At 38.8% G+C, this 20,631-nt stretch overlaps 1 protein-coding gene and 1 long non-coding RNA gene across 5 annotated transcripts in view; one reads left to right on the top strand and one right to left on the bottom strand.

Moving 5' to 3' along the window:
- The window catches only part of Grik2 (glutamate ionotropic receptor kainate type subunit 2), a 631,845-nt gene extending 631,342 nt beyond the window's left edge, over nucleotides 1–503 (bottom strand). For all 4 annotated transcript variants that reach the window (XM_052751379.1, XM_052751385.1, XM_052751382.1 and 1 more), the window contains exon 1: nucleotides 374–503. The gene's annotated coding sequence lies outside the window, so the exon portion shown is untranslated. The remainder of the gene's footprint in view (nucleotides 1–373) is intronic.
- A 202-nt stretch (nucleotides 504–705) lies between these two features.
- Nucleotides 706–20,631, top strand: part of LOC128118634 (uncharacterized) — a 54,219-nt gene continuing 34,293 nt past the window's right edge. Inside the window, exons 1-2 of the long non-coding RNA XR_008221286.1 lie at nucleotides 706–812; nucleotides 894–1,021. This is a non-coding gene — a long non-coding RNA (uncharacterized LOC128118634). The remainder of the gene's footprint in view (nucleotides 813–893; nucleotides 1,022–20,631) is intronic.

Genomic DNA, 20,631 nt, shown 5'->3' with positions numbered 1-20,631 from the left:
GTTGCTGTGACACAAAGATACACAGCTTCTTGCCTGTGCTTCTCTTCGCCTTGAGCATGAGTCCCAGTAGTTGAGGCCACTTCCTGACACATACACTTATTAAAATATTTTATGTGGAGAATACAAGCGCGCCTGCAGTCAAATCAGCCACTTGCATCCTTGCCGGAGACTGGCTGCAGCGAGTGGGACAAAGCCCTCCAAGCGACTGCATCCAGCAGGTGCCTGGAGCGCACCGACTCCGCCGAGCTGCCTTTGGCTTCTTCCTTTCCTCGCGGCTGCCAGCGCTCCTCCGCGGTCCTCGGCTCCTCCATACCCAGAGCCAACACCTTGGAAATGAACTCCGGGTTAGGGTCCACTGCCAGCGAGTGCTTACCTGGAGCTGGGGTGAAGAGGGCGGGGAGGGACTGGAGCAGTCCCCTCGGAGCCACGGCGGGAGGAGGTCCAGCGGGAAGTCCCCGGCTCCGAGCCTCGGCCACGCAGCCGCCAGCGCGAGCGCGAGTGACGGCGGCGGAGGAGACCGCGACCGCGGAGCCGCAGCGGTGGCGCTGAAGACAGACACGCCTCCTGGCGGGGGTTCCTCGCCTCCTGCTTTAAAGGAGCCGCGCTTCTTTCCCCCAGCTGGTACTAGCTCCAGGGCTCCCAAGCCCACCCCGGAGCAACGCACACTCCGTATTTCGAGACCTCCTGTAAGAGAATTCCGGGTGCTGACCATCTAGTGCTTCCCGAACACTCAGCCCTGATATCGTCCCCTGCCAGTACATTCACATCCAAGGATAGGGGAACTGGCACCGAGATGCTCTGAAAGATAGTGGGTAAGGCAAAACAGCCAAGGAAATTGCTTGGCTCTGAGAAGCTACATCGGGTATAAGGAATCTTAACCTGTCTGCTTCTAGGTAGCGGCTTTTATACTGCTCCGAAACCATGGCAACGGCAAAAAGACTTCTCTGTTGCCAGCATCTGGAGAGCAGCTGATTGTCTCCAAAGTGACCCTTTTGGTTCAACTACTGCATTTCCCTTTGAGGTTTGTGGGGATCATCTTAATCTACGTTCCTACTTCTGTCCCGGTTCTCAGGGTAAATGAGTTTTCGGGGCTCCTGGTTGCTGTTAGCACGGAAAAGGACTTCCAGTATGAAGGAGCTGGCAGGCCATCTCTGCACAGGTCTAACCCCTTAATACCTGCTGCTGCTCTCCCCAGTAGGTCCTTGAATGCTGAGGGAATTTGAGACTTGGCAGGCACAGAACCTGGGGTCCTCTTCTCCACTATTGTGGAAATGAGCATATATAAGTATTTACATACAAGATATTGAGAGAGGTTTTTAAAGGGCAGTGGGAAGGGATGCCTGAGTGCTGGGGTCTTTCCTATGCTTGCTTCCAGGAGTCAGGGGTGGGGGCAGGAAGCAAGGAGCACACCAGTCTCCTGCTGCTTCTCTCGGGGAGCGATTAGCTTCTGCAAACAATCCCGAATTTGCTCTCCTCTGGGTCAGAAAAGTCAACATCTATTCAATACCGTTGCTACTTTATCCTCAGCCTTACAATATTAACTAGAGTGGAGACTTAGTAGTCCCCTCAGAGTACATTGGTGAGCGACTAGTCTCCAGGAGGTTTAAGCGAGGCCAAGCTTGAACAGGCTCTGCACACGGGCCCAGGAGACAGATTTCAAAGGGACTGTTCTAGGAAGGAGGCCAGGTGGAATTCCTAGGCTCTGCGGAGGGAGCCTGGAGGCAGCTGTAGTCCCTGTGGCACCCCAGTCTAATTCTGAAGGTCTGGAAGCAGAGCAGCTCAGGTTCAACCTAGAGCAGTCCAACAGGCTGCAGAGGAGCATTTGTCCTTTTGCTGTGTTTTTTGACCTGCAGTCATTGCAACTCCTGAAAATCAAACTGAGTAGAACCTTTTCCTGACCTGTGTCCTTATTGTCACCCCTCACACCGTGGGCTAGCAGATGACTCAGTCCTACCAAAATCCTAAGTCTCTACTTCCTACTTTGTTCAACATCCCAGGCTCTCTAGCCCCCACACACATACACGCGCGCGCGCACACACACACACACACACACACACACACACACACACACACACACACACACACACACACCCTACTGTGCTTAGCTGCCTCTAGGAGACTAAGGCTTAAGTTAGACAGAGAGGGATGAGTTAGTGTCATGGAGAGTCCATTTGTGGTTTAAAGATCCAGGGGATGGGTAGAAGATTCCTGTAATTAAGGCAACAGCAGCCTTGTTGTATGAAGAAAATAAATAGTCAATGACTCCATTGTGCATCCTGGACCGGACAGCACAGACGCGTGACCGGCTCCAGGCGCCTGGGCTCCAGCTGCTGTGACCTGCAGCCTAATAGGCCCTCCAAGCACAGCACAGTTTGGGCCAGGCTCAGGAAAAAAATGCTCCATTCAGTCTTATTGCCTGATGAGAGTAATGAAGACAACTTGCCAAAGACACTCTCCGTGTCATCTTAATACCCACACACCCCCTTTCAGGGAGGGAGGCAAAACACCTGCCAGTAGATCCAATGGAAATCACTAAGTGAAAGGCATCCAGCTGCTTGCTTGGTGGTAGTTCTGAACCCGTGGAGCAGGGGCTGTGTCTTATTTTGCTTTAAGTGTTCGACAGGCAGGCTGGCATGAAAGTTCTGGGAACAACTTGCCCCACTGATGTCCTCTGGCCCATATTGTGTTTGGGGAGGCAAGGCTTATGGAATAATCTCTTTTAGTGGATGTGTAAACCTAGAATCCAGTTATGGATTTCTTTTCCAGGACAAACAGCTCACACTTACAAAGAACTATACAATAGGCTATGGCCAGGGAGAAGGGGGAAAGAGCTTAGAGAAGAACAGAACAAATCAAAATTATGCATGTGACAATTTTATTTCCTCAAAAGCAAAATGTCTAGATTCTAAAGAAAATGGAGAATAACAAAAGAACATTATAGTGCACACATTCATTGAAGCCTTCTAAACCCTATCTAATACTACAGAAACATTTCTTAGAATTTATTTCAAAATCTATGAGTATAGTTGAGATTTTTTTTTTATTCTTTGCTCTTTGGGGACCTGCCACCCAGCTCCCAAATAAATACATGGAGACTTATTCTTTCTTATGAATGCCCAGCCTTAGCTTGGTTTATTTCTATCCAGCTTTTCTTAACTAATTATCCTGTCTACCTTTTACCCTTCTTCATTTCTGTATATCTTTTCTTCCTCTCTCTTCTTTCTTCTCTTCTATTTAGTCTTTCTGCATGCTAGCCCTACCCATTTATCACTCCTGTCTAGTTATTGGCCATTCAGCTCTTTATTAGATCAATCAGGTGTTTCAGACAGGCAAAGTAACACAGCTTCACAGAGTAACAAATGCAACATAAAAGAATGCAACACATCTTTGTATCATTAAACAAATATTGCACAATGTAAAAGAATGTAACACATCCTTAACTAATATTCCATAATATATGAGTTAAACATCTAAGGATTTAGAGTCTACTTTCATTCTGGAAACCATAAAAATCTATACCCTCAGTCACCACAAGGGCATCTTCCACATTTGAAAAGATCAACCAGTTCCTGAGTTGGCTACAGGAACCCCACCCCCCATTCCCCTTTTTGACTACTCAAGGAGCTCACTGTTGGGATTTATTTTGTTGTTGTTTGCTTGTTTTGTTTCAACCTGGCTCAGTTAACTTGAATGCAGAAATCTTAGGTGTATTTTGAATCATCATATCCATTTTACACATAGTAAATTTCAACCTGACAGGAAAAGGAGTGGCTTGTTCAGAATGTGGCAAAAATGGGACTGCCTTCCAACGGGGCACAGCAGCACTGGTGTGTCTTCAATCACTGAGTTTGAAATTCAGACAATATGAAGTTAGGATTTAAAGAAACTTGAACATAGGTTATAACTCAGTGGGCAAGTACTTACTCAGCTCTCACAAGGCCATGGGTTTGATCTCTTGCACCAGCCCCCATAACCAAAAACTCCTTCAAAGATATTTTCCATTTCACAGATCTTTTCTAAATTTCAGAATAAAATAAATAAATACATTTCCATATGGCCTCAAACTTTTACCTGCAAAAAATAACATGCACATATCCTCTGAAGCCCATAGGTTGGTGTGTTATCAGTAGATCCCAGCCTCAGAATTGCTAGTCTAGTCAAATAATATCACTTGACAAATGAGAAAATTAAGACAAAAATATATATATTTAGAATCAGAGTTGGTTAATGACAGTTGTTAAGACTAGAGACTAACTATTCTGATCTCAACTAATTCTATTACTTTAATCTCTCTCTCTCTCTCTCTCTCTCTCTCTCTCTCTCTCTCTCTCTCTCTCTCTGCATGTGTGTGTGTGTGTGTGTGTGTGTGTGTGTGTGTGTGTGTGTGTCCCTGTGTGTGTTTGTGTGTATGTGTGCCTGTGTGTGTTTGTGTGTGTGTGTGTTTGGTGTAACTGGACACATATTACATGTAACTATTAATGACTTATAAAGGCCTAGTCAGATATTTCCTTGATGAATGGGATTTTTTTTTTCATTTCTAAATGCTCTTGAATACATTAGCTCAGTACATACTATTTGTTATATTCCAGTGTTCTGAAAAAAAAAAAACAGCAGTGAACATTTTTTTAAAAAAAATGATCCTCAATAAGAATTTGATCTAGGCAGCAAAATAGACAAGAAAATAAGTAAGATGTCAGATAATGAGTATTGCAGAGAAAAATAAGAAACAGTAATCAAAATAGGGCATGGTAGGAAGGTAAGGGTGGTGAGTATGTTATTTTGTGAAACATAGCCATTGTCTTCCTGATTAGTTGGCATTACAGTAGTGAACTGAAAAGAGATAAGTGTGTATAGTTGGAGGAAAAGGGTTCTATGTAGAAAAAAAATAGAAATTATAAAGACCTGGAAGTCAAACCATGTAAAAAGCCTTTAATGAAGAGAAAAAAGCAATTCTCAAAGGTGAGGCAGGAAACTGATAGGAATTCCAGAGAGGAGCAGAGGGTCATGTCCTGGGTAGTCTGTGGTTTTACCCCGGTGGCAACATGGATGGCTCTTAACTGGAGGAGCAATGCAATGTGACATGTGAAATGAGGCACCTTCCTGTTTTACTAAGACAGTATAGTCATAATCAAGTTCAGATTGGAAGTAAAGCAACCACGCCAGGAGGGCACCACTCTAACAACCAGCTGAGACCCCAGGGGGTGAAACCAAGACAGTGATATGGGAATGAAGATAGTGACTGATGGTAAGCATATTTTAAGTAAAGATGTGGAATTTTGCAGATGGATCAAATAAAGAATAACTCTAATTTTTAATCTGAACATTGTTATCATTTTTTGAGATAAAGAAAATACTGAATAGGTTTGGCATAAATCTATTGAACAATGAATGAAAATTTGGATTTACTTTTGACTGGCTTTGAACTGGGTTGGGAGTTCAGAAATGACGTATATATTTTGCTAGCTATCATATCAAACAGACGGCATAATAGAGGAGATGATTGTAGAAAGGAAACTCAAGGAGTTTCAGGACTGGGAACAAACTATTTTGAAGCATATATATGGAAGAAACAAGAAGAAATAACAAGAATGTATGAAATAGCAGCCATTATAGTATAATAGCCAATGTGCTGGTGTATCCCCACAAATGAATCATTGCTCAGATGTGCCAAGTGTTGCTGAGACTGAATACCAAGAACTGGCCCTGTGATATACTGGTGTGGTGTACTGCAGATCTTTCTAAGAGCAGACTTGGAGTATGGCAAGTATGTACTAAAGGATGTCTGAAATAAATTTAAGAAAGAGAAGAGAAGAACTGGAGGAGGATAAAACTCTAACTTCCAAGAGATTTAGCTCATAAGAAGAGAGGATAAAAGAGAGTGCATCTGGAGGACAATGTAGGATCAAGGGTTTTTACATCTGAAGAAAAGAGAGATGACTCTAGTCTTTGAGTACTAAGAAAAGGTGAGCACTAGTTCAAGCAGAGAAGGAGGGTCAATTTAGCCAAATACTTAGAAGAGAGGAGCCTGTCACAGAAATGCCAACTGTTCCTATGTGGTGTTGAGAATTTCCTCTCCCTATGTGAGCACTAAAGTCCTGTGGTGGACTACTTTGCTCCAAGGGCACCTTCACCACATTTTATCATCTCCATTCTTACACAATGCCGATTCCTTGGTCCTACACAATCAGTTTTGTACTGAACTCTGCAGGAAAGGAAGATGAAAAGATAAGGACAGGAAGGGTATATGAGGTCTTTTTGGTGATCTTTGTGTTTTTGTCTTAAATTTAAAAAAAAAGCAAACTTCAAATCTTAAGGAAAGAAGGTATTAGATCTTTTAGGAGAATAAAGTGTGGCATTTTCATCTAGAAGCATGGAAGTCTGAGAGGATAATGAAATCTAGTTGGATTCTTGGCCAGCATTCAGGGCCACTCTATTTTTATGACTTGCAAGTATTTGAATGTTCCAACAACTCACTCATCCTTTCTGTATGTGTAATAGCTAGATTCTGAATTTTGTAATTCTTTGTACTGTCTCTTCTCATCTATCTTATTATTATTGCTTCTGCTCTCACTGACTCACAAACTACTATGTCCTATTTCAACTGCTTCCATACTGTGTTTATTCTCTTAACATATTTTTACCAAGTACATACAGTGTTCCAAGGAAATGAAGACAATGTAGAAAAATGTGAGCAATATACTTTGGAAGATATTTCTAAGGACACATAGTAAATTGTAAATTTTGTAACTAAATTTTGACACTTCCTGCTCTTCATTCTTCAGAAGGCACCAAGGGAAAACAGCAATGCACTGGCAGAGCATGCAGAAGTGGTATTTGTTAGAGAGGTATCCTGTACTGGAAAATATTTTGCCCTGGATTTTCTATTCTGTAACAAACAAGAAAAGAAAGGTGCTTTTAAAGTTGTAAGGAATATGGAATAGTGGAAAGAACCTCTCACTGGAGGTGGGGTAGGTAGACACACATGTTAGAAGTATAAATTTTCCCAAAGCTAAGGACCTCCAAATACAAATCCCTGAGATCTTCTCCTCACTCACCCTGGCTCACTTCCATTTTCTAGAAGAGAAGTTCTTGGAGAAGTAGTATTTATTTAAAATCTTCTCTATGCTATGCATATTTTTACACAAAATACCTCATGTAATTCTCTAAACAGTGCTGTCATGTAAAAATTTTTATCTTCAAGATAAGAAAGTAAAAACAGAGAAGTTATATAATTTGCCTATTGGCACACTGCTAATGAAAAAATAGCAAGGATTCAAATCTTGTATATCAGAGGGAGCTGATGGAGGAAAGTGGTATCTTTCCCAGATCTATATCTCTTCTAGTAAAGGATGTCAGCTGTTTGTAGGATGTGAGGGATAAATCTCTTCAGAATAGCTAAGACTATTAAGGCCAGGAGAATACAGAGTAGTTTGGGTTGAACAAACCTGCTCCCTCCACTATAACCTCAGTAAAGTCAACAAACAAACAAATAAACAAATAACAGAAAGGAAAGGAGGGTGGCTCAGAAGTAAATGGAGGTCTTCCTTTCAACCTTTGTTAAATCCATGGAAAACTCCAGATCGTGACCTGAACCTCTGAAATCTTTCTCAACACAACCTAAAAGGATACACTCTGCTAACAGCATTTTTGCAATAAATGAGAACTTATTAAAAACCTACTTTTGATGGTAACTCTTTGATCATCAAAATAGTGCTTTTATAGGTATTTCATCTATGAAAGAATCTATAACCCCATACTATTAATACTTTTTACTACCTAGCTATCCAGTAACGATACACAAAATAGGATATGGAGAAGATTTCTAATAATATTGTGTTGACAGATTATTTTAGTGATAGTATAGAACTCACTTGCTTACGTCACAGGACTCAAGCAAAGAAAACTGGTTTTGAATATTGAACATAACTTTTATATATTTTCATTTGGACAAAGTTAGGGCAGGACATGCTACTTTGATATACATGCACAGGGTGGAATGACAGCCAACCACAACTACCCTTGCACAGTCAGCGCTTCTTTGTAATTATGGGACAACTTAACATCCACTCTCCTAATGATTACAGAGCTCACCATAAAGCAAGTTGTTTCAGTACAGAATTGAGAATATTCCAGTAATAGACCCTTTCTGAAGAGGTCATCCGTGCTTTAGGAAGCTACTGTGGTAGGATTTACAAGCTAACTGACAAGAATGTTGACTTCCTTCCTATGATTTTTAAAAGTGACTTCAATTGGACAGAGTTTCAAATTTCTTATCACAGGTAAGCTCCTCTTTAAGGGATGATTTTCATTACAAGACGGTTACTCTAGTGACCACCTACATTCTGCATATTCTTCCTGCTGCAGATCACATGGGATGCTGGATTAGGGCAGCCATGGCCTGGCACAGGCATGTATGGTTGGAAAGTACACAACAGAGGTAATAGAATTCAGTTACGGTTCTTAATTCTGCAAATTAATGGATGAGGGAATGAGTTTAAAATGAAAGGGAAACAAACAGAAGAGGCTGGAATAAAAATGTAGGCTCATCTCTCTGTATGATAATGGGAAATATGAATGAGAAAATAAACTTTTATTTTGCAATCTGTTGTCCCAACAAACTTTTAATATCTAATCATTTCAACCCGCTGGCGGTCAGCATCCCTCTATAAACACATACTAAATCTGAGCAGAAAGAGATGGCAACAGCAACGCATCACTTAACTGCATCAATATTTTATGTAGTTGATCATGTAAAACTCAAAAGCAGATTTACCCTTTTGTGTGGACTGTAGGGACTAAGGTTTTGTTGACTGCATTTTTACTTCATGAATACAGCTACCCAACCATGGCTTGTTTGCAGACTGGAAATGTTTAAACACATTGCCCCTGTGTTCTTCTAAGATGACAAAGTTATACTTTTACCATTTTTCTCAGAAATGTGTACATATATATTTAAAAAAAAAGAAAATGATCTATAATATTGAAACCAATAATGTCTAACTAATAGAAACTGCTATTTTGGTGGTTAAATAAGAAGCTTGTTAATTGCTCTCTTTTGATATTCACTCACTTGAAACAAAGGATTATGTTTTGTACTTACATGCATCAACTGTGTTAATGACAGAACAAAGGAATTAGGAAGGAGGGTACAAATGTAAACGGCCAGGCTTACAGACATTGATCCCATCTGCAAGTGAGGAGAATCTAGCAGTAATAAATCTTTTTACTTATTTCTGATTTAATGTAACAATCTCTAAATAATTTTAGGAGGCATATTATCCTCATTTTGTAAATTAGAGGGAAAATCTCAGATCAGTTTCATAGAGCAAGAACAGCACAGGACTGAGGGTCCTGTCAATCGGACCTCTATTCAAATGCGTTGCTTTTGTCAGACTCTTTTGTGGTTCTGTTTTATCAGTTCCACAGTCAGGACTATTTGTATTTCAATTTTGTGAGGTTCCTGAAGTTAAAAAAAAAAAACGTGGTGGTGGTTTACTTTCAGAACTAGTATCATATTGTGGTCTCTGATGGATGGGGTGAGTCTTCAGACCCTTTACTTTCACCATTAACTTAATAATGAACTCCAGCCACAGTGACGGAGGCTAGATCTCCGGAGATGCTTGCCTCCCATTCATGAAAGCCCTAGGTTCCATGCTGTGCACAATGAGCCAAGCTGTGATATAGAGCTTTTTGTTTTGGGGCTTCATCAAAATAATCAGAAATAGGCAAACTTTCAAATGAACTTAAGGAGACTTCTTCAAAAAAGCAATGAGTTTTGTATATTTAGGAAGACACTAAAATGTTAATTTAGTCATTCAGTGACTAAAATTAATATAAACAGAAAACAAGATCATAATGCTGTTTACAAATATTGCACTGATTAAATTCAACCATCCTCTTACCATATTTGTAACCAAACAACTGACCATTTGGAGAAAATGAAGCAACTGGAGTTCAATGATTTGAATCAAATCTCATGTCTATCTGACGCCTGTGAATATGAATGAGATATTGTTTAGAAAGAGGATCTTTTTGGTATTATTAAATAAGAATAGTTCATACTATATTATGGTGAGTCCTACAACCTACACAAAATAATATAGCTCTGTAATAGGAAATTGAGACACAGTCATACACAGGGAGTAACATTAAATATTAACAAACTTAAAAATTGCCAGCAGTTCTGGGTGTGGTGGCACATGAATTCCTGGCCTGCCTGGTCCGGGAAAACCAGGGCTACACAGAGAAATCCTCTCTCAACACTGTGCCCCTCCACCTCCCCACCCCTGTCCAAAGTCCAAAACAAAATTGCCAACAAGCACCAGAAGCCAGGAAAGGTATGGGCCGACCTCTGTGTTTGTGTGGCAGTCCTCTAAAGGTTACCTGACTGTTTAAATGATGACTCTGACCTCTAGAACTGCAAGAAAATAAATATTTTCTGTTTTTCACAAACCCCACCCACCCACATAGTAGTATTCTATTTTGGCAGCCCTAGGAAAAAAATATAGACATTAACAAAAGTTAATATTAATAGCAGTACATTCAAGTTAAACTCCCTACTCTGACTTTAAGTTTATTTTTGACATTTAGACATGTGATTCACCTCTCTTTTCTTCTCCCACAAATCTTCACCTCCATTCATAACACACCTGAGTTTACTGGAGACTATAGCAGCCATCCAGTGGAACTCTCCCATCTGCCATGAGTAAGCAATTCCCTTGCGCCACGTTTGTATAAGCGTATTTAACCTTCCAAATGCTTCTTCTACTAAAGCCATTCTGCAAGCCTAGGTAGAATGGTGAGTAAGTGATTGCTGTGCAAACTGTGGACCTGAGATTAAATTCCTATAACCCTAAACTTGTGGCCTTAGATTAAATTGCCATAATCCACTAAAAAGCTGGTGAGAGTCAGGCCTCCTGTAACTCCAGCACTGCAGGGAATGGAGACAGGTGACTCCCAAGTGTTTGCTGGCTGCCAGTCTAGTCCAGGTTCAAGGAGAAGTTCTGTCTCTTAAGAATGAGGTGTTGAGTAATAGAACAGTGCACAGGGTGTCCTGCTTTAAATTTCCTATGAACATGCACATGCATATACATGTGTGCATACACAATACAGGCACACACACACTCACACACACACACAGAGTCACCATATTACTGGTACTCTGAATTTGACATTCTCCTTAATCTCAACCCTTGAAAAAAGATGGATAAAAAGGAAAGAAAGTAAGAGAGAGAGAGAGAGAGAGAGAGAGAGAGAGAGAGAGAGAGAGAGAGAGGAAAGAAGAAAAAAAGGGGTAATTCTCTCTCGTTATATGGTAACTCCATTTAAACTCCGTTTATGTATTAGGAAGCTTCTACAGGAGTAGGCTTCCATAAGGATTTCAAAAGGTCTTCAGTGTTAGTTTTGCCATCTCACCCCAATCTTATTTAATCCTCCTGTTCTAATTTCCTAATTATAGTTATAGTTATAGTCTTTATAATACTATATTGTATCATTCCAATTAGACATGCCATCAAATAAAACCCCAAATACCAGGAATGGGCTGCATCATTTTGAGTTATTGGTCACAGGGGTCCCTCCAATCATTACAAGTTATGACAAAAGCTCTTGGTTACCCTCCAGGACCTGATGATAAGACACTATTACTGGTATGAACACACTGCTCTATATTAACATTATAGAATATATTTCTTTCACATTCTTCACAGGCAAACTCCTTTAGTGGGATATGGTGTTGTTTCTAATTTCTGACCTTACCTTCTTGAAAAAAGTCACTCAGATTTGGCAGCAAGCACTTTATCTGCTGAGCCGTCTCACCAGTCACCAAAAGCGTGTCTTCTATGCCAAATAAGTTTACTTTCTAGTAATGTTTTTATTATTAATATTTGCAAGACCATATTTTATATCTTTCTTTTTCAACTTTCTTCGTGAGTTCTTTCTTGTCTTGTTCATACATACATGTTGGAATCATATATTTTCAAATCTTCTCTTTTACAGCTAAGGGAATTAGTCTAGTGTCATGGCCTTTATCTATATACTACAGATTGGTACATAACTCAAAAGCACTAATACATCCTCCTTTGCAATCACGGAGGCCATCTTGGAGGAGGTAACTGAAGGTAACTAAACTAAAGTAACTTGGAGAAGGTAACTGAACTAAGACTGTAAAGTGAGATTAACTCACCTACAGAAAGATTCAGAATGTCTAGTAGGACCAAGTCACTAACAAAGCCCTGCATCTACCACAAGTGACTTTCAAATGCTCTCCTTCATATACATAAGTGGCAGTAAATTTATGGCATTATTCTGTGCTACAAATTCAGTTACTCATAATTTTCCTTTTTCTGACTTCCATCCTCAGAAAATTCTTCACTAAATCCTCCAAATTCTGGCCAAATCTCCGCATTTGTTATTTTAATAATTCTTTGAGTATTTAATAAAGTGCATTTTAGTCATATTCTCCCTCAACTCACATATCCAATTCCACTTCCCTACACACTCAATTTCATGTCCTCTTTTTCGTATTTGTTTATTTATTACTTTCATGTGTGTTTGGCCTGCATGTGTGCCTCTGTAACACATGCATACACTACATACAGTGGAAGCCAGAGAATGGCATCAGATCCCCTACAACCGGAGTTACAGTCAGGTGTTAGTTACCATGCGGGTGCTGAGGAAGGAACTCTGGTCCATCATCTCTCCATCCCCATGTCCTCTTCTTGTTTTTTTAAACCCATCAAATCTAATTTATGATGTCCAAATATACTTTGGTGGGGATTCATCCCATAGAGCATGGTTTCTGTTTTTCCACAGATTCCTAAGGCCATTTTTTTTCTCAAGCACATAGAGCCACCCAGCTGTTAACTCAAATTTCTGAATCCATGAATAAAATCAATCATTAATTCCTTAAGTTGTCAGTGCCAACTATTTCACCACAATGATGCAAAAGTAACTAAAACAGTTACCAAGAATTTACCCAGGTCACAGCCACTTATCTCATAGGCTACTACTACAATGTATCAAATCATATCCTTGCCTCTTCTCTTAACCCTTTGATCCATTCTCCATTTAGGATCAAAGTGAGCTCACATTATTACATCTTCCTGCTTAAAACCCTCTGCACCTGCTTCCACTTAATGAATTCGTGTAATTCTTGACCTCTTTAAGTAACTCTGCAAAGCCTACTCATTTTTAAACTTAATTTCCTACCAATGGTCCAGCAAAAATGGATTTTATTCCTCTTCTGGAACACACTATGATTCTTTTGGCCTCGTGGACTTTATGTTTACTGTTCTCTGTGTCATACTTCCTTTCTTTCCTCTGCCTGTAGTTCTCTTGCTCTAGATCTTCATGCAGTTGAACTTTTTTACTTCAAAGATCTTAGTTGTTATCTTGTCCAAGATTGACTTCCTGGCCATGCAACTCAGTTATATCACTCTGTCATGTTATGCTCTTGTGTCTTGTTGTGAACCCTTACCACACTGGAATATAAACCCCTTCATTAAATTTTTTTCTATCTTGAGAGCTTGTCAGAAAATTGGTAAACAGTAAACCAGCAAGATGCTGTAGTGGGTAAAGGAGTCTGTAACCAAGCCTGAACAAAGACCAAGGTATGATCCCTGGAAGCCACATTGTGAAAGGAAAAAATAGATTCCTATAAATTGTCCTCTGACTTTCATATGGACAACATGGCACATAATACCCCCCAACATGGTAAAAAATATAAAAGAATAGATATAAAACAAATACCCACTCACAGAGGCATTATCCTATAAGTGCTGTATAAACTAAAATCAAGTTGAACACAAATGTTTTGTGTACATTTGCAGTTTTCAGTTAAGTTATAATTATATTTAAGATCAATTTAAAATAAAAATATTTTTCTAACCTATAAACTCCAAATTTGTTTTGTTTTCTTCATTTCAAGCATACATTTTAATTAGATAAAAATAATAAAGTGAACAGTGCAGATGTCCAAGTTATAGACATTGGCCAAATTTTCTGGTCCTTGGATAATAACTTTAAGGATAAAAATCATCTGTGTTTGTGCTCAGAAGGGCCAGGACTTCTAGTTAAGTACATGCTAGTAGTTCTTTGATGCCTTTACTGGTACCAAATTAAAATGATTACTACATTTTTTGTTTATTTTCTTTTTTTAAATTATTAAGTTATGACTGTTTAGGTCTCTTACAAATTATCCAAGTGATAATTTAACTTTCTCCTATCAATTCTGATGTAAGTTAATAAAGGAGAAAAGAGGTAACTTATGATACTACTTTTAATGCATTCTTATATCTTTATTCTCACATACTTTTGAAGACGGAAGATGGCATGGGATTTTAAAAAAATAACTGTTGTATGAAAAAACTTTTAGATTTTAGGTTTTTTGCACATTTCATCTCAACTGATCCTCCTTACACTCTCTCAAACAAGACAGTAACAGTGCCTCTCCAGGATTTTAGATGCTCTGTCTATTCACTGATTGTTGAGTGTGGCTCTGTTTACTTCCAATATTTATATTCTTCTTTTTTAAAAATTATTTTTGTTTTTATTTCATTTTTTTGAGACAAGGTTTCTCTGAGTAGTCCTGGATGTCCTGGAACTCACTCTGTAGACCAGGCTGGCCTCAAACTCACAGAAATACTCCTGCCTCTGCCTCCCAAGTGCTGGCATTAAAGGCATGCACACCACTGTCCAGCTCCAAAACGTATATTCTTTCACAGCATTTGCTGAGAATAACTCTGGTATCAAAAGAATATCATTTTAAAAATGAAATCTAAGCTAGACAGGAAGCTCCTGACTGGATACATATTTTGATAAAATACTTGGATTCAGATTAATACTACAAGGAATTTTCAAAGTAGTATTTGCTATTTTCTTTTGAACTGGTTTTATTTCAGAACTCCCAAAATGTATGAGAATAAACTAATTTCCAGGGCTTTATTTAAGTATATTATTGAAATGTCATGTTTCTATGTCAGTTTTCTCAGGTTCTGAGGGACAACAAAAATTGTGGCTGATTTTTCTCCCTGGTTGAAATAACTTTTATACAGAAAAGAATCTTAATTTCCAACTCCACTGATCTTATATAAGCTCTTCAAGTTCAAAACTGATTCTAAGTTTTTCTGCTTCAGTTTCTATTGCCTGCAATATAAAGGTGAAGGAAGTCTAAGGTTAGACATCTAAGTGTAAGGAAGATACAATGGATAGTCTTTGGGAGGTGAGCGTTTTAGCTCACTTCTGCTAAACCTACTTCATGTAAAGATCTTTTTGAGGATGGAAGATAATGATGAAAATCTACAACTGTGATTCAGATGCTTTGTAATGTGTTAATTAACATATTTTTGTGTACTGTTTCATGCAGAATTCATACATATGATCTGGATACATGACAAAGTAATTGAAATCGGATACTTCTCCAAATTATAAGATTATTTTCACAGAAAAAAATTCATGTTTCTTCTAATAAAAGGACAAGAATAGTGAATAGCATGCTGCCTGTTACAAGAATATAATGCTTTCTGTATCTAATCCTTAAGCTCCCTTGTCTCTTTAACAGTACACAGACATACAGTGATTTGTTTCTTTTTGTCAGCGAAAGTGTTACAATTTCTAAAGCTGCCCATTGAGTGTTTCTGAGCTCTAGCCAAGAGCTATTTCAAAACGAGGACAGATTTCTTTTCTCCCTGGGGACAGACAGCATGATGCTTCTCCAGCTTCTCATGCTGAGGCTTTCTCTCTCAGATCTTACCCAATATCAGAAGCAAAAAGAGATTACTATCATAATGCTGACAAAAATCAAGGTGGGATTAAGTTCGTTTTTATTTATTTCATGTTAAGTTAAATCACCAGTGGTTTTATAACACTGAATGTAGCCATTCCCTTACAGTGAAACAAAAGAGATTCAACAACTCCGTGGAATGGAAACAATCACCAAACTGTTCTCAGAGATGGGGCGACAACAAGTCATTGTTAATGAAGTTGAACATAATTCTGACATACATTCATAATCCTGGTGCTGTAGGCATTCTCATCAAAGAGCATTCAGAGAGAGTATTGCTACCGCCAAAGGTCACAACCGTCTCGTTTTCCTGACGCAGCTCTCTTAGTCAAGCTTGCTCCTTCCTTTCATTCACACCTGCTGCAGTCAGACAACAGAGGAAACTGGCACTGTTGTGAAGCTTTCCAAATACAGAGGTCTTTTCACTTTTTTTCACAGGGCCTAAGCATATCACAGATGGATTCCCATATCTTTTTAGAGATCACACACAAAATGTAGGTATGTCATTACATCACTGAAGAGAAACCAAGAAAGACCCCAGTGCTTTTATCAGAGATTTTTTTGGCACAATAAAATTTTATTTCTCTGCGAGGGGAGAACTCAGTCATAGGTAAGAGGAAAGAGCTGAACCAGCAATGTAAGTATGGTATTCATAATGCCAGGAAGCCTTGGCACCCTGTTCTCCCTAACTTGCTGTCGTTTGGGCACCCAGGAAACTACGAGTAGACATCTTCACTTATTTAACCTCAGTCAGAAGAGAACAGAAAAGGGCATAAAGGAGAGTGATACATGCTCAGTGTGAATTAGTTGCTCAAAAAAGAACAGATGTAAATAAATAAATTTTAAATGTACCTAAAACTAGACCAGAAAATTAGAATGTGTTACCATTTCTGTATTTTTACACATTTGTTTTGACATGTGTCTGCATGTGTGACTTTAAAAGAATTTATTTTTATTTTTATGTGTATGTTTGTTTGTCTGTGTAAGTGTATGGTACATGTGCAGGGGTAGAAGAGAGCATCAGATCCCCTGAAGCTGGAGGGAGCTGCAGTTTGAATGCTGGGAAGGAACTCTGGTCCTCTAAGCACTAGGCAGCAAGTGTTTTTAACTGCTGAGCCAACTTTCCAGCTCCTGATTTTTTAATAGTATTTATATTGCCTACTACAGTCAAGACTAAGATTCTAGTTTGCCGATTGCAATGGACTTCAGTTTATTTATTTATTGTTTGTTTGTTTATCTATTTATTTTTAAGATTTATTTATTTATTAGGTATACAGTGTTCTGCCTGCATGTATCCCTTCAGGCCAGAAGAGGGAGCCAGATTTCATTACAGATGGTTGTGAGCCACCATGTGGTTGCTGGGAATTGAACTCAGGACCTCTGGGAGAACAGCCAGTTCTCTTAACCTCTGAGCCATCTCTCCAGCCCCAGACTTCAGTTTAACAAAGAGCAGAGAATTTCTCTAGGACTATAGCTGTCATCTGCTTAACAACCCCTATCTATACCAGCTCAGGCAAGAATGGAATATCACACAAAGGAAGGTCAAATGAATGTGTGGGGTTAAACAGAAACTGGGAACTTACAAAAAGTGTAGTTTCTGATGAGATACCAATTTATATAGGATAGATGATCATGAACCTAAGAGCAGTCCAAAAAGGAAAGCAGAGAGAGTATGGATTCCAGACACTAAGATTTAAGATCTGAGCTGCAGAGGCAGAGATTCAAACATGTTAGCAGAGAACTGGAATCAAATCAAGGTACCAAGAATCATGGGTCCGTACAACTAAAGACAGCATTGTATTCAGCTCACGAAAGCAATGAGTTACTAAAGCTGTGACAAAACTTTTGTCTAAGACTAAGTAACAAAAGACAATCTGAAAATTTACCTACTATGAAATTAACTACATGACATTATGGAAAAAGCAAAACAATATGGGTATTAAAAAATTAGTATTTGCAAGGATTTTGGGGAGAGGGATGAATAAACAGAGCAAAGATAATTTTTAGGGTACTGGGATGATGGACACATGATATTATATGTTTGTCAAAACTCATAAAATGCACATCAAAAATAAACCCTAACATAAACTACTCTCTTTAGGGAATAAAGATGTTTTAACACAGGTTCATTAGTTACAGTGAATGTGCCACTATACATGAGATGCTAATATGGGGACAGTCTGAGGGATGTTGTATGGGTGAAGAGGTACAGAGGAGCTCTTTGTACACTATGCCCAATTTTGTGAACCTGAAACTGCTTTTGACAAATGAAGACTGTTTAAATACAATGGTGTCATCAAGGTCAAAACAGAGCCAGAAGCAAATTAGCTTCACCATGCTAGAGATGTCTTGCTGTCCAAAACCAAGACCAACCTTAGAAAGAAACAAGCAAGATATGATAGTAATGCACTGAATATTGTCCACCATCAAAATTCCTATGTGGAAGCCCGGTCCCCCATTATGATGGTATTTGGAAATGTGGCTTCTGGGAGATAATCAGGATCAGGTAAAGCCACAGAGGTAGATCCTCAAGGTGAGATCAGCACCATGTGCTATATCACAGAGTTAAATTGCTTCCTCTCTAGGTCCAGTGAGTACAACCCAAGGGAGGAGTTGTCTGAAGGCCAGGAAAAAAACTCTTACCCAACTGGCACCTTGTCTGCCTTCTAGCTACCAGAACTAAAAGAAATAAGCATGTCTTTTGATTAAGCCACCTAGTCTGTGGTATTTTTAATGGCAGGTTGAACAGACCAAATCATACAATATCTACCAGGTTCCACTTGTCATGAAGCAAGGCCCCCAAAGCTCAATGGAAAATTTGTTTGGTAGACATTCACTATACTATTCTATCTTTGAAATTTTCTAGGTCTTTCTATCATTTATTAGCAGACAGGAGAATTTAAATCTTCCACTAGCTATAGTAGAAATTGCTAAAGGCTTGAACAAGTTTTAAATATCTGCAATCCAAATTGCTGTGTTACACTGGTCGAATACTTATTCTTTGGTATGCAGACACAGAAATCTTTAAAAATATAAAAGTAACTGGGGAAGTGAATATAGCTACAAATTACACTCGGCCCTTCTGTGGTAGATAAAAATGCAAAGGGAAATAGAGAAAATATGGATATATATATATATATATATATATATATATATATATATATATATATATATGATGCTTTATTTTTTCATTATTAAAATCACTTCAAGGAAGACTTGCCCTCCAGTATTTCTTTTCCTAGTTTTGCTGAATAATTGCCCATTTATAAGACATTCTCCACTTACTCTAGCTCTCGTTTCTAGAATAACTTAATGGTTGTTCTCATGGGGTTTTTTGTTTGTTTGTTTGTTTTTGGTTTTTTGTTTTTTTAAGGAATGAATAGAATTGGGTTATACTCCAGGGAGGAATACTCTAGTGGTTTCTGAAAGACTATGATGCAGCTTGCCCAGATTCTGCCTCTGGGATGACAGATGTCTACATGTACAGGAGGATGTAATTGCTACCTGGGCTTTTGCTAAACTCAGAAAGAAAATAAAACACTAAAAATTATTTTTTGACATGATGCTTAAGATGACAACCATAATAGGCACTAAAAACGAACTTAATTTTGATTAAAGGAAAATCATAATTTTCACAGGCATTGAAAAAAGAAATCTGAGATGTCGAGTAGGAAAGGAAAATGAAGGAGTGTTTCAGGGCAGGGGCAGAAGTGAGGAATTACATTAACTCCTTGATAACCCACTGTGACACTAAAGTGAACCTAGAATTTGATATTTTCTCACTGTCTCCAGAAGTACTCTCCTGCCTCATAAGATCTCTGCATGAAGAAAGTACTCCTCTCCAACAGTAAAACTCACTAAAATATATGTCTCAGTAACTTTTGCAACACCACTAATGAGTACATCCTAAGTGCTGCACTGCAGTAGGATGTTCTGTATGCTGTGAATACGTTGCTCTGATTGGTTGATAAATTAAAAAACTGATTGACCTGTAGCCAGGCAGGAAGTATGGGTGGGATAAACAGACAAGGAGAATTCTGGGAAGTGGAAGGCTGAGCAGGAGATGCCAGGCTGCTGTCCAGGGAGCAGCATGGAATGGCACACAGGTAAAGCCACGGAACATGTGGTGACATATAGATTAACAGAAATGGGCTGAGTGTAAGTGTAAGAGCTAGTCAGTAGTTAACCTGAGCTAATGGCCGAGCAGATTTAATTAATATTAAATCCTGTGTGTTCATTTGGCTCTGAGAAGCTGCGTGACTGCAGGATGGTGGGAGCAGGGTGGGACCAGGAAAACTTCAGCTACACTGCACATTGTCTCTCATCTAATACTTAAAGATCACTTACCCACTTTCCATATAGAATGCAAATTCAAAATTGGTTACTAAGCTGCGTGTGGTGGTATACACCTTTAAACCCAGCCTACAGGGACCTCTAGAGGCAGGAATATCTCTGTGAGTTTGAGGCCAGCCTGGCCTGTATAGCAAGTTCCAAAACAATCATAGAGAGGCCCTGTCTCCAACAAATGAAACATGAAGAAATTGATAACTAATTTAACAAAGGTCATGAAACAAGAAGATAATGGAATTTTGTGGTTCTGAAGCTATATACTGTTTATCTATCATTGTGTGGTGTTGCGTTTTCCACAACTACTCAGAAATTAGGTTATTTAAATTTAAAATAAAAATGAATGGATTTTTATATTATTTTTTTCTGTCAAAGAAATTATAAGTGATTTTTAGTTTTTGTTTTAATTCATGTGGTACACATTCCTTTTTAATAAAAATAGGTTATTTTCTCATACAATATCTAATTATAGTATCCCCTCCCTCTACTCCTCTAATTCTTCT

The sequence above is a fragment of the Peromyscus californicus genome, unplaced genomic scaffold (genome assembly GCF_007827085.1).
Source record: "Peromyscus californicus insignis strain IS unplaced genomic scaffold, ASM782708v3 Scaffold_22__1_contigs__length_63687245, whole genome shotgun sequence".
Taxonomy (NCBI): Eukaryota; Metazoa; Chordata; class Mammalia; order Rodentia; family Cricetidae; genus Peromyscus; species Peromyscus californicus.
This window is presented reverse-complemented; position numbering and strand designations above follow the sequence as displayed.